The sequence below is a fragment of the Lissotriton vulgaris genome, chromosome 1_1 (genome assembly GCF_964263255.1).
Source record: "Lissotriton vulgaris chromosome 1_1, aLisVul1.2, whole genome shotgun sequence".
Taxonomy (NCBI): domain Eukaryota; kingdom Metazoa; phylum Chordata; class Amphibia; order Caudata; family Salamandridae; genus Lissotriton; species Lissotriton vulgaris.
The window spans coordinates 180,331,595-180,345,282 of record NC_141685.1 but is presented as its reverse complement, the minus strand read 5'-3'; the positions used below and the strand labels follow the sequence as shown (position 1 = coordinate 180,345,282).

Here is a 13,688-nt window from a genome sequence, read left to right as displayed (position 1 = left end):
CCGGTGTGTTGCGTAATCACGCCAGACGCTCCTGTTGTTGTTTCCTTCTTGACGCTGCTAACTCCCAGCTCCCTCGTGAACTAGCTACTCAGCAAGGATTATAGAACACTTGCTAAATCTCTAGTCACCAAGGGAAAGGGGAAGTGGATTGAGAAACAAACAAAAAAAACAACACTGGTCTGTCTTCGTCCAGTCGCAGTTTCTCGTTCAAGTGTTCAGGGCTGGTGACGTCTTCATTGCTTTTACGTGACTCTGGGGTTACACAAACATACAATCACCTTCAAGAATTTTCCTTAAATCTAGTCTACAGATATGAACATATTCAAGAGCTGAACCAACCGTGAAAAGAACCAGCCCTTGTATACACTTCACTGGGTTCTGAGATTTGAAGGTTATCTTTACTCTTGATTACCTTTTAAAAAAATTAAGTCATGGACATGAACAAGAAATTCTCGATGAGTGTCTTATTCTTTACAGGAGCTCAAAACTTGGTTAATGTGGTTAGTTTGTGAATAGAACTTGCACACCATGCACATACCTTGAAACCCAGATGCTACGCTGGAAGATGGGTTCTGTAAATAAATAGAAAAAAGAAACAACCAAGCATCCTGGTCTAAAATCTTTACAATTGTAGCACTTCTTGAGGATCAACTTATTAGACTCATAAGCTGATTATGTACTCGATTTGTTATTAACCTTAGCCTAAAAACAAACTCTAATTTGGATTGCCTTAGGCTTGTTTGTTCACAAATACTTCTTTGGTTGCGAATCACCCTTTTGTTATCTTGCAATACAATTGTCTGAATTAGCACAATGTTCTTTGTACACTCGGGTAAATAGTCTTTGTACACTCGGGTAAATAGTCGTATTGGTAAATAGTCTTGTAAAATAAACAAGTAACGTTGTAAGTCTTTAAATTAAACACAGAAACGATGCTTCGATAATTGTTCCGAGTTGCATAGCAACCGCTAAATCTTACTGTCCTTTCTTTGTTTTAGAGGCGATGTCCTAGTTCCTGTGGGTGTGGTCGATGACGAGTCCCCCGGAAGTCCAAGACAACGTCCGCCGATGCCAGGAAGCTTCGAAGAGTCGAATGGAGGGACTCGGGCCGGAGCTCCAGGTGAGGAGACGGGACCGGGAGGAGGAGACAGGGTCGGGGGTTCTCCAGAGGGAGAAGAGCAGGGGAAACCAGAAGGGGAATCAGATTACCGGGAGGGAGACAGGGTTCTTGATTGCCGGCAGGAGCGCTTGTCGTGAAGTGCAAAGAGACGAAGCGCCGTCTTGCACGAGCGTCCTCCTTTTATACGCTCGGCAGGCTCACGGTTTGGATATTAGCATATTACTCACGCGGAGTCCTGAACACGTGTTGTGGTTCCAGAACTTGGGGGAATGATCGCTCCGAGGAAACCACACAAGCACACAAGCATTGGTACCAACAAATACAAGGGCATAACATTATGGCAGTAGCATAGACAAAATAAGCATTGGCAAACTAACTTTTACAGTGAACAATGTGCCATTTACAGCCAGCATAATCTTAGGAAACAAGCATTGGTACTTTAACTGATACCTGCAAATAGTGCATTATTAATAGCATGAGCTCTTGTTCCTCTAACAGTTCCTCCCCCCAAAGGTCGTCTCACGGGGCGTGGTTTGTCTGGGTGTAATGCATGAAATGATCTCACAATTCTGGGGGTATGAACATTATTTGCTGATTCCCAAGATCGTTCTGAGGGCTCATACCCTTTCCAGTCAATGAGGTAGTAAAGGCGACCTCGAATACGTTTGGCATCCATAATCTTTTTTACTTCATATTCGAGGTGGTCTCCCACTACAATTGGAGGAGGAGGATTATCAGGCCGTGTATTGGGATCATAAGGCTTCAGGAGGGAAACATGGAACACAGGATGAATAGCATAATCCTCAGGAAGGCACAATGTAACTGATACTGGATTTACAACCTTATCAACGGAAAAGGGACCAAAGAATCTAGGTTTTAATTTTTTGTGACCTTCTATTTGAATATTTCTAGTGGACAACCAAACCATTTGCCCTATTTGGTACACAGGTGCAGGAATTCTATGCTTATCAGCGGCGTGTTTCATTTTGTCTTTACTCTTCACCCATTGTTTTTTTGCACGCTCTTGTATATCTAGTAACTTGGTTAGTCTGTCCATGACTGCTGGCATGGTTTCTTGCGTGTTAGGTAGGGAAATGGGAAGAGACCGGGGATGTTGTCCCGTAAGGAAGTAGAAAGGCGAGCAACCTAAGGCTGAGTGCGAGGTATTGTTATACGAAAACTCAGCCCAAGGTAACATCTCATCCCACCGTGAAGTGGTGGTGGACAACAGACAACGTAAACACTGTTCAACAAATTGGTTAACTTTCTCTGTTTGTCCATCTGTTTGTGGATGAAAGGAAGATGACAAAGCCAACTCTACTCCTAAGTGTTTACTGAGTTGTGACCAAAATTTGGATACAAATTGAGGACCTCTGTCCGAGATAATTTTGCTTGGCAAACCATGTAACTTAACGATAGTGGACAAGAAAATTGTACTGAACTCTATAGCGGTTGGCAGTTTTAACAATGGAATAAAATGTCCCATTTTAGAGAGTAAATCAACTACCACCAGGACTGTGGTATAACCATTAGACTCTGGTAGATCGGTGATAAAATCCAAACTAATGGTATGTCATGGTCGTGGAGGAAGATCTATTGGTTGAAGTAACCCCATGGGAGGTTTATGTAACAATTTCTGCCTAGAACAAACAGGACAGGATCGGATATACTGTTGAACATCTGGAACCATCTGTTCCCACCAGAAATATCGTTGACATAATTCTAAAGTTTTATTTACTCCTGGGTGCGTGGCCATAGCTGAATCGTGATTCCACTGTATGACCTTTTCCTGCAAATCTTTAGTAGGAATGAACAGTTTGTTTTGATGAAAGAAAAATCCTTCATTAATCGTATTGTTCTTTTTAGATAACCATTTTTTAGAATCATGAGACTCGAGCTCACTTTTGACAGTGTCAAGAAAACTATTTGTGTCAATAGCAACTACTAACCTTTCTTTTGGAAGGATACTTGGGGATTCTCTAGTCTGATCATTATCTTTTTTACATACTAAATGAGACAGAGTATCAGATAGTAACTGTTTATTTCCGGGTCGATAGGTGATTATAAAATCAAATTCGCTGAAGAATTGTAACCACCGCATTTGTCTAGGTGTGAAGGCTTTTACTGTAGAATAAAATTGAAGATTTTTATGATCAGAATATACTGTTATGGTATGTTTGGCCCCTAATAAATGGTGTCTCCATTCCTGGAAAACATCTTTTATTGCCAACAGTTCTCGTTCAGCAATTGTGTAATTCTGTTCAGCTTCTAACAATTTCCTGGAATGAAATGCTACTGGATGTAAGTTACCAGAGTCAGGATTCTTCTGTAGCAGGACACCACCAAGTGCAGTTTGAGAGGCATCCGCCTCTACATAAACCGGTCTGTCAGGGTCTGGGTGGACCAAAATGGGTGCAGAAGTAAATGCCTTTTTCAGTGAAATGAATGCGTTATTTGCCTCTTCCATCCAAAGAAAGGGTTTTCCTTTTTTCAATAATTGTGTGATGGGTACAACTATTTCTGAAAAACGTCCAATAAATCGTCGGTAAAAGTTTGCGAATCCCAGGATTCGTTGTATGTCCTTAACTGTCTTTGGAATTGGCCAGTTAAGGATAGCATCTACTTTCTTTGGATCCATATGGATCCCATTTGGTGATAAACAATATCCTAAAAATTCCACCGAGCCTTTGTTGAATTCGCATTTTTCTAGCTTTACGAATAATGAATGCTCCCTTAACCTTTGTAGAACTGAACGAACATGTTGAGTATGGTCTGCTGAATTTTTAGAGTATATCAAGATGTCATCTATATACACAATACAATAAACGTCCAGGAAATCATGTAGGACTTCATTAATGAAATACTGGAATGCTGCTGCAGCATTCCAGAGACCAAATGGCATGACAGTGTATTCATACAAGCCAAACTTGGTCCGGAAGGCTGTCTTCCACTCGTCTCCTTCTTTAACACGAATCAAATGGTAGGCCCCTCTGAGATCTAACTTAGTGTAAATACTGGAGCCCTTTACCTGATTCAGTAAAACTGGAATAAGAGGGAGTGGGTACCTGTTCTTAATTGTCGCCTTATTGACCGCGCGGTAGTCAATGCAAGCCCTCAGATCGCCTGTCTTCTTTGCTACGAAGAAGAGTGGCGACGACACTGGAGAGGTTGAGTATCTAATGAAACCCAGCTCTAATAGTTCGTCAAGATATTTTTTTCAGGTACTCGTTTTCTGGTTTCGTAAGGGCATAAATTCTACTACATGGTAGTACTGCTCCAGGAATTAAGTCGATTCGACAATCATAAACCCGATGAGGTGGAAGTTTGGTGGCTTTAACAGGGTCAAAGACATCAGAAAAGTCATTATAACTAGACGGAAGACTACTGACTTCAGGGGTGGCAGGGCATTACCGGATCCTTGGTTTCTTGGTAACAGTGTAACTTACAATGAGAAGAGTCCAAAGTAATGGTCCTCTTTTGCCAATCTATTTTGGGGTTGTGTAATTCCAACCAGGGAATACCCAAAATAACTACAAAGGTTGGAGTATCAATTAGGTCAAACACAGTGTGTTCTGTATGACCATTATCAGCAACTATGGTTAATGGTTCTGTATGAAATCTAATCAGACCAGATGATAACGCCGAACCATCAACAGCTCTTACTGGTTCCGGTTCCTTCTTAGGGACTTGAGTCAAATGTAATCTACGAGCGAGTTCCAAATCAAAAAAGTTTCCAGTAGAACCTGAATCTAGAAGCACTGGTATACTATGTCTTTGTTGAAGGGATAATATAAATATCATCCTTATTGTAAAGTGTTTTGGGATGCCAGAATCAACATTAGTAGCATAGTGTGAGATCTTTTCAGAAGCAACTATTCTCGGGGAATCGATCTCGTCTTTCTCCGAGAGGTCTAGTTTTCCGAATGTTCATGAGGAACAGAATCAATCACTAGGGCCCTCTTTTGTGCTGGTTTAACTGTACAATTCTTTGCAAAATGTCCTGACTTCCCACAATGAAGGCTCAAATTCCCTTTGCGTCTCCTTTCTTTTTCTTCATTAGTTAATGGCCCTCTGACGCCTCCTATCTGCATGGGTTCTACTGTGGAGGGCTTGTTTTCGGATTCTTTCTTATCTGTTCTAAAGTGCAAGTTTCTATTGTCTCCCTTAGGTCTTTCATTTCTACGTTCCCCTAATCTGTGATCTAGTTTTATTACAAGATCTTGAAATTCTGCGAAATCGTCAGGTAGATTAACAATGTGGGCCAATGAATCTTTCAGATCGTCCTTTAATCCTCTATAAAATAAAGAGATTATTTTTCCCTCGGGACAATGAGTTTCAGCTAAGAGCCTGTTAAAGGTGGTGACATAGGAGATTAAATCTTTTGATCCCTGTCTCAAATTTAAGAGTTCGTTATCAGAAGCCTGGATAAACACATATTTAGTAAATAAATTGGACATTGCTGCCTTGAAATCAGTTAAATTATGGAGACGAGGATCATTAGTGTCAACCAAGGGCATGGCCCGGTTGGCAGCCACTCCCCCTAAATAAGAAATAATGAAGGCAACCTTGGCAGTGTCATTAACAAATACCTGAGGTTTACACATAAAGTGCAATTGACATTGACTTAAAAAAGTAGTAAACCTGCTATTATCTCCTGTGAACCTTTCAGGGTTGGCCAGGGCAACTGGATTAGGAGTGACTACTGTGACCTGTACTGGAGACTCAGTGGACTGACTATTAGAGGAACCGGTCTGAAAAGCTGAGGAACCAAATTTGGAAGGGGCTATGATGGGTTTTTTCTCTGCTGAGCTATCCTTCCATGAGGTAAACCCTGCTTTAGTTTTATCCAATTCCTGTCGAAGGAATTGATTCTCCATTCGCAACTCCTCCATTTCCTCAGCTAATTTTTGCACTAACTGGGTGAGCGGTGGAACATCCATGGAAATGAGTTAACGGAATCAAGAGGAAACAGGGTGTGGCTTCGTCTTCTGTTGTGTAATCACGCCAGACGCTCCTGTTGTTGTTTCTTCATGACGCTGCTAACTCCCAGCTCCCTCGTGAACCAGCTACTCAGCAAGGATTATAGAACACTTGCTAAATCTCTAGTCACCAAGGGAAAGGGGAAGTGGATTGAGGAACAAACAAAAAAACAACACTGATCTGTCTTCGTCCAGTCGCAGTTTCTCGTTCAAGTGTTCAGGGCTGGTGACGTCTTGATTGCTTTTACGTGACTCTGGGGTTACACAAACATACAATCACCTTCAAGAATTTTCCTTAAATCTAGTCTACAGATATGAACATATTGAAGAGCTGAACCAACCGTGAAAAGAACCAGCCCTTGTATACACTTCACTGGGTTCTGAAATTTGAAGGTTATCTTTACTCTTGATTACCATTTAAAAAATAAAGTTATGGACATGAACAAGAAATTCTCGAAGAGTGTCTTATTCTTTACAGGAGCTCAAAACTTGGTTAATGTGGTTAGTTTGTGAATAGAACTTGCACACCATGCACATACCTTGAAACCCAGATGCTACGCTGGAAGATGGGCTATGTAAATAAATAGAAAAAAGAAACAACCAATCATCCCGGTGTAAAATCTTTACAATTGTAGCACTTCTTGAGGATCAACTTATTAGACTCATAAGCTGATTATGTACTCGAATTGTTATTAACCTTAGCCTAAAAACAAACTCTAATTTGGATTGCCTTAGGCTTGTTTGTTCACAAATACTTCTTTGGTTGCGAATCACCCTTTTGTTATCTTGCAATACAATTGTCTGAATTAGCACAATGTTCTCCGTACACTCGGTAAATAGTCTTTGTACACTCGGGTAAATAGTCTTATTGGTAAATAGTCTTGTAAAATAAACAAGTAACGTTGTAAGTCTTTAAATTAAACACGGAAACGATGCTTCGATAATTGTTCCGAGTTGCATAGCAACCGCTAAATCTTACTGTCCTTTCTTTGTTTTAGAGGCGATGTCCTAGTTCCTGTGGGTGTGATCGATGAGTAGTCCCCCGGAAGTCCAAGACGACGTCTGCCGATGCCAGGAAGCTTCGAAGAGTCGAATGGAGGGACTCGGGCCGGAGCTCCAGGTGAGGAGACGGGACCAGGAGGAGGAGACAGGGTCGGGGGTTCTCCAGATGGAGAAGAGCAGGGGAATTATCCAAAAAGATGGAGGGACCCCTGTTGAATCTGACAGGGAGGGGATTTTGACACTAGAAAGGAGTTAGCAAACCCTGTCTTAGTATTGGTAGGTTGGATGTCCTAGAACCTATCTCTGACAGAAATATAGTATGGATTCTTTCTAACGTGAGGACCAGGTGAATGTAGAAATAGTATCCAATGCAAGGCAGGGCGAAGTAGACAAAAGAACGATAAAATTACTGAGGGTTAATGACACTAAGTAAGCAAAATTTGTCAAAGATCAAACATAAAATTGATTACCTCCCGAACGGGTTACAATCTAAAAACTGTTAAAAACAATTAATACAAGCCACCTTCAGTGGTCAATTCATACATCATTATACAGTCAAAAGTAAAACAGTCATATATGGTCAAGAGTGAACAGAGTCGACGCGGCGTTTCGGTGCTTTGTTATTCTTCACACCTTCTTCAGGACATTCACAACAATTGACTTGATATCTAAGAAATCAAAACAAAAATAATTACACTACTTGTCTACGCTTGAGAATAACTATTGCTCCTGCTCCACTCGCTGTGTGATCGTTTTATAGAACACAATATCATGCCCTTTTATTCGACACACATACACATCAACTAGGTCAGAGAGCTATAAGAATATATCTAATCTGATCTTTTTATTTCTGACCCCTTATTGTTTCGGTTAGATCACCCATTATACGTAAAGAGTTTAACAATTTAAAAAGAGGTCACCAAATACTGATAAGTTGCTATACCCTTGGGACCCCTTGCTATAACTATTAAACTAAGCAAATGGATAGCATAGTGATGGTTATCACAATCTGCACTGAATGACCAACGTCACTTCTTTGTTGCATATCGGGGTAATTATATGTCTAAGATTTCGAGTCCGTACGTAAATTACTTGTTTGTACCTTCAGTAATTATCAGTTGAATCTATCAATATATTTTCTATGTAGATAACCCTACAATTAGCCTATATCAAAGTGTCACTTCACCACATAGTTAATTAATAATAGGTAATGCCATGTTTTCCAGGCTCTCCTCTATGTCCTGATGAAGACCCCAACATGAGGGAAGAATAACCCTTTAACGCACTCGGGGTCGAAACGTAGACTACGCCAACTCCTACACACCATAGGAACAAAAGAACGATTCAATCTTACCTATGCGTGATGTGTCTCGGAAACCCTGTTATTACCTTGATTGTAAAGGCGTTTTGATTTGAATGTGATGTAACATTGTCATACCACCTTTACCTCGTCCCTCACATACTCCTCACTCCCTTTCCCTTCCTCACTGAGAGCACCATTTGTGTAATGATTTTACAATTACATTGATGATATGCAGATGATTTACAAGTAATTGTATGCAGTAACAAGTATAATAATTGCATCTCTACATGGAATAAATACAATCCATCTTTGAATACTGCATACCTCACTCTCATTGCGCTAAGCTTACCCAATGTGAAATATAGTTGTGGTGATTACAAATATATACTAGAATAATAATTGTAAAGTATATCTATTCAACTCGGACCACTCTTTTCTTGTACTTACAGGGAGGAGGTGAGGGATACCTCTTAAAATCACTGTGTAGGTGTGGAAACTAGCAGAAATTACTGTTAGCATAAGCTGAATCTATTTTGTTTGTTGCAGCCATTTTAATTAGCCATGTGCTTCTCCCCTCTTCACTGTTGCCTGTTTTTCTATTCTGTTTTGTTGTGTGCGATTTTAGATTCCAATTAAATTTCCCGATTCATGCCCTTATATAGGTACAATTTGCATTGCCCTTATATAGGCATAGAAATCCAGTCCTTATTTAGGCATAGCCCATGCTGCCCAAATATAGGCATGGCTACTTCCATCCGTTCATCTACGTCACAACGATGTCTCGGAAAACTAGACTCTTAAGCTATTAGAGACTAACCATCGCTTGAATATTGATTTCTCCAAGAACTCAGTTATTTTACATGAGCATTTATTCTTTAGGGGGTCATTCATGATGTTCATATGCCTTACTTTACGTCAAAGCTGGTATTCCTAAAAACCTTCAAGGTATAACTATACATTCACTTGCTATGGCAAAGCACGGTGTGATTCGGTGCAGCTCGGCTACCTACTTGTACAACGCAGCTCGCTACAGCAAGTGCAGAAGGAAGCCAACGCTCCAGCTGATGCACTGATTAGAAGCTGTCCTCCTCTGCCGAGAAATCCAGCACCAGTGTTTCTGACTCCCCTTCTTGCGGGGTGTTGGGAATTTGAGTCCATGAAAAGGTACAGAGTGGATTAGAACCTAGAGAAACCTTTGGCAATTCTTGGCAAAACTAAACCTAAGCGACCCCTGACCCTCCTGGAGGTCGCTCCCCCCCCACGCAGCTCCAACTGTGTGCCCCTGCTACCGCTGCCGCTGGTATGTGTCCTCCATCCTTGCTTTCTGTGCCACGGTCTCCCCTTCCTTGTGCCACGTTTTTTGCTCTGTGCCACTCGTTTTCCCCCCCTTTTTGTGCCCCATTCTGCTTTCTGTGCCACTGACTCCCCCTCCTTGTGCCCCGTTTTTTGCTCTGTGCCACTCGTTTTTCCCCCTTTTTTGTGCCCCATTTTGCTTTCGGTGCTACTAACTCCCTCCTTGTGCCCCATTTTTTGCTCTGTGCCACTCGTTTTCCCTCCTTTTTTGTGCCCCATTTTGCCTTCTGCACCACTGTCTCCCTGCCGCTCTGCTCCCAGCGGCCCCGCCCCCTGCCCACTTGCTGCTCCCGCCTCCCAGCTGCTTCTCCCTCCCACCTCCCCAAATTTGCCAGATGCTGGGTGATCGCGCAGTGGACGCGCACAGCGAGCGCGCCTTTGGCGCACCGAAGGCACGCCTAAGGCAAGCACGTCTGCGCCCGTCCGCGCCTGGACCACGCCCAGCGCCAGAACCCCTGGACCCCGCGAATGCCACAACACCAGACTCGGCTACGACACCAGCACCCTCTTCGCATTCAACGCCAACCGAAAACACACCTGCTTCCAGGCCGCCCCGAAATGGACCCACAGACCTTTCTCCTGCCACACATGCAGCTTCACCTGCGAAAGAGCCACCAAACCTCCAAGGCAGGGGTCTCCAACCTTTTGTGTAGTGTGAGCTACTTCTGGTCAGTGAAAATCGTCGTGAGCCACTAAACCCCAACTAACTCCGGCACTTTTCGGGCGACCTCCCCCGCCCAGTTTTATTGACATTAAGCCTATTTCTTCAGAGCCCATGGGCCCCATACTGTGGCTTCAAAACAATAACACTGAAAGAAACAACTTTTTTTCCCCTTTTACCTGTGCACTGCCTTCTGCAGCACAGTGAGACAAAAAGCTAAAGCACAAGCCACAACAGTGACACAATAAAAGCACAAGCCGTGCAAGCGGAGACTGATGCTTGTCGGAATGGGACAGAAAAGAGGCTCTGGCACCAAATTAAAAGCAGCCCCATAAGTCGTGTCTGATGGCTCACTGCACTAAAGCAGCCACTGCAGGGGCCTGTGCTTGACCTCATGGTCACAGGTTTAAATCCCAGCAGGTCCACTCATCCTTTCATCCATTTGAGGTCGATATAATGAATAGCCTTGAGTTGGGTAACAATAAACATCTGTTATTCAGCCCCAGGACACCTTCGGGTAATCGTGTGCTTTGCAACTAGACCTGTTATGTTATTAAATATAGGGCAGGCTAATGAAATAGCTCAAAAAAAGTGGGCCACATTTGCAAAATAAGTAAAACTTAGACATGTTGTAGGACGGTGTTTTTCAAGGTATGGAAGACTACTTGGCTATTTGCGCTTGCAGCAGGCAATATTTGGTACTATCAGAAAAATTTACAATAAAAAGCAGCCCACCAGCCAATAAAATCGGCACACAAATAGCCAAAAACCCACAGACAAGCATTGGCACAGACTACCAACCAATAAAATTGTCACACAAACTGACCACAAAACAACCATACATAACATCCTGAGTGGCCACACGACACCATGAAACAGTCAAGGCCTCACTGTGGAGAAGCCAGAGCTGCCTGTGTCCCTGAAGAGCACACAGAGGCCAGTGAAAAAGCACATTGTGGTCCAGCCCACCTCTGGTTCAGTCAGCACAGGCTCAGAATGGACCAGCTTGAGAGGTGCTTCCGGTGACCTCTAACTGCCCCATGCCCATGCTATCGCCCCCTGCACCCTGTCACCTGTTTCTGCTCTCTGTCCTCCCCTGCTCTCACTCCGTGCTTCCGGTACCCCCTGTCTGTCCGGTTCTGTGCCACAGGCCCTGCCTCTGTCCCACTCCCTACTCACTGCATATCCATGGCTAAGGTCCCTGCACCTGTACCTGCCCTGCTCACCACTGTCCTCTATCGCTGCACTCCCCCCTATCCCTTGTTCTGCCCAACATGTCTGCCTTTCTGCCTCTGCTCCCTGTCCCAACTCCTGGCTCCCGGACATGCTCTCTGTTACTGCACCTTGCCCATGCTCCCTGTCCCTTCTCTAACCCTACACTGGCCTTATCCTGCCCTTGCTCCTGTCCTGAGCCCTGTTCACCGTCTCGGGCTCTCCCTCACTCTTTCCTTGGCCCCCTCTCTCCCGGTCTACGCCGTAAGTCTGTCAGTGACATCTCGACAATCTTCTCGTCGAACCCTCTGTCTCTCCATCCCCACTGTCTCTCCCCAGCCTCTCTCTCTCCTCCTACCCCTACTGTCTCCCCCAGACCCCCTCTCTGTCCTGCCTCTCATGGTATCTCTGCGCCTCCACTGTCTCTCCCCAGCCCCTCTCTTGTCAGCCCCTCACTGTCTCTCTCCGCCCAAACTGTCTCTCCCCAGCCCCTCTCTCTCCCCAGCCCCTCTCTCTCTTGCTCCTCGCGGTCTCTTTCAGTACAGCTGCCCCTCTCTCTCCCTCACTCACTCCCTTTCCAGCCCTCCAGTCTCTCCCTAGCACCACTGTCTCCTCCTGCCCCTGTCTGTCCTGCCCCTCACCTAGATGGATTCCTGCTGCGGTGCGGGTGACCTCACCTCCTGCTGCCGAGTTGTGGGGGCTGCTAGGGCCGGGGTATTTGCAGCATATCATTGGAGCTTGCAGCAGTGCGGCCTGCTTGCACCATGCTCAGCTGTCAGAAGAGCTGCAGGTAAAATCAAGCCCCTCCTGCGCCCCCTCCCCCATGGTACAGAGAGCCGAGCCCCGCGGTAATCTTTCTTAAAATGCATTCCTCAATCCCCTGCACACTGTGGTTGTTAAAAGGCAAAACTTGGGAATAAGCAGATGCCCCCGCGCCCAGGGAGGGGCGCCCTTGAGCTCCTCCGGGGTCCCAGGAATGGAGGGAAGGCAGCCCAGGGGGGGGTGCGCACTTGAGCTCCTCCAGGGTCCGAGGCTGCTGAAGGAAAGGCTGAGGGGATATCAGTGGGCGGCGCAGACAATGAAAAGAAATCTGCGAGTATTTCAGGCTGCGCCCCCGGGGGTGGGTTTCTGTGTCCCCTCAGCCTGCCTGCGGGAGCGGCGTGGACTAGGAGCGGGTTCTCGGTGGCGGTGGCAGAGTGAGGCAAGGTGGGTCGGGCCGGGGAGGGTGGCTTAGTACTTGCGCCCGCACAGCAGGACTGGAGTTATAATTCATGGCACCGCTCGCACAGGCGAGTTTGTTGAGAGCCCACGCCCAACACCTCTAATCGTCTCCGGGTCTCACCGGCGGTGAGTCTGTGCCCTTAGGGCATTTTCCTTTTTCCCTCGACGCGAGACTGCAACAAAGGAACGTCATCATCTCCGACCCGCCCCACCCCATCTAAGCGCAAGCCAATTGGAGCAGCTGCGTTGGGTGAGGGCGGGCAACCGCCACGGAAATAAGCCTAAACAGCCCAAAATAAATTTAATGGGCTAAAAAATTGAGCAGCACTCGGCGAGCTACTCACAGGGTCTCGGCGAGCTACCGGTAGCTCGCGATCGACCGGTTGGAGACCCCGGCTCCAAGGACTGGACCCAACCACCTCCGCTGCATACTCCTCAACACCCGCTCCGCATGCAAACACGCTGTCGAGCTCTGGGATCTGCTTGACACCTCCACCCCAGATGTGGTCTTCCTGACCGAGACCTGGTGGAACGACTCCTCGGCGCCCGACATCGCCATAACCGTCCCGGAGAGCTAAATGATCACCCGCAGGGATCGCGCCAACGGAATCGGAGGAGGAATAGCCATCATCCATAAGTCTACCCTCAAGGTTGCCACCCATGCAGACGACACCCTCAACACCGCCAAACACCTGCACTTCTGGATCCACATCGACCCCAACACCACCCTCAGAGAAACACTCATCTACAGACTCCCCGGACTCCGTGCTCAGTTCAGCGACTCCATCGCGGACCTCGCCAACACCCACGCACTCGTCTCCATGGACTACATCCTCC

General features: G+C 45.4%; 1 long non-coding RNA gene across 1 annotated transcript; it reads left to right on the top strand.

Moving 5' to 3' along the window:
- The first annotated feature begins 1,032 nt into the window (after nt 1–1,032).
- LOC147738077 (uncharacterized) lies at nt 1,033–8,605 on the top strand. The gene is made up of 3 exons (XR_015307452.1): nt 1,033–1,120; nt 7,098–7,219; nt 8,328–8,605. It is a non-coding gene; the product is annotated as an uncharacterized LOC147738077 (long non-coding RNA).
- The last annotated feature ends 5,083 nt before the right edge of the window (nt 8,606–13,688 follow it).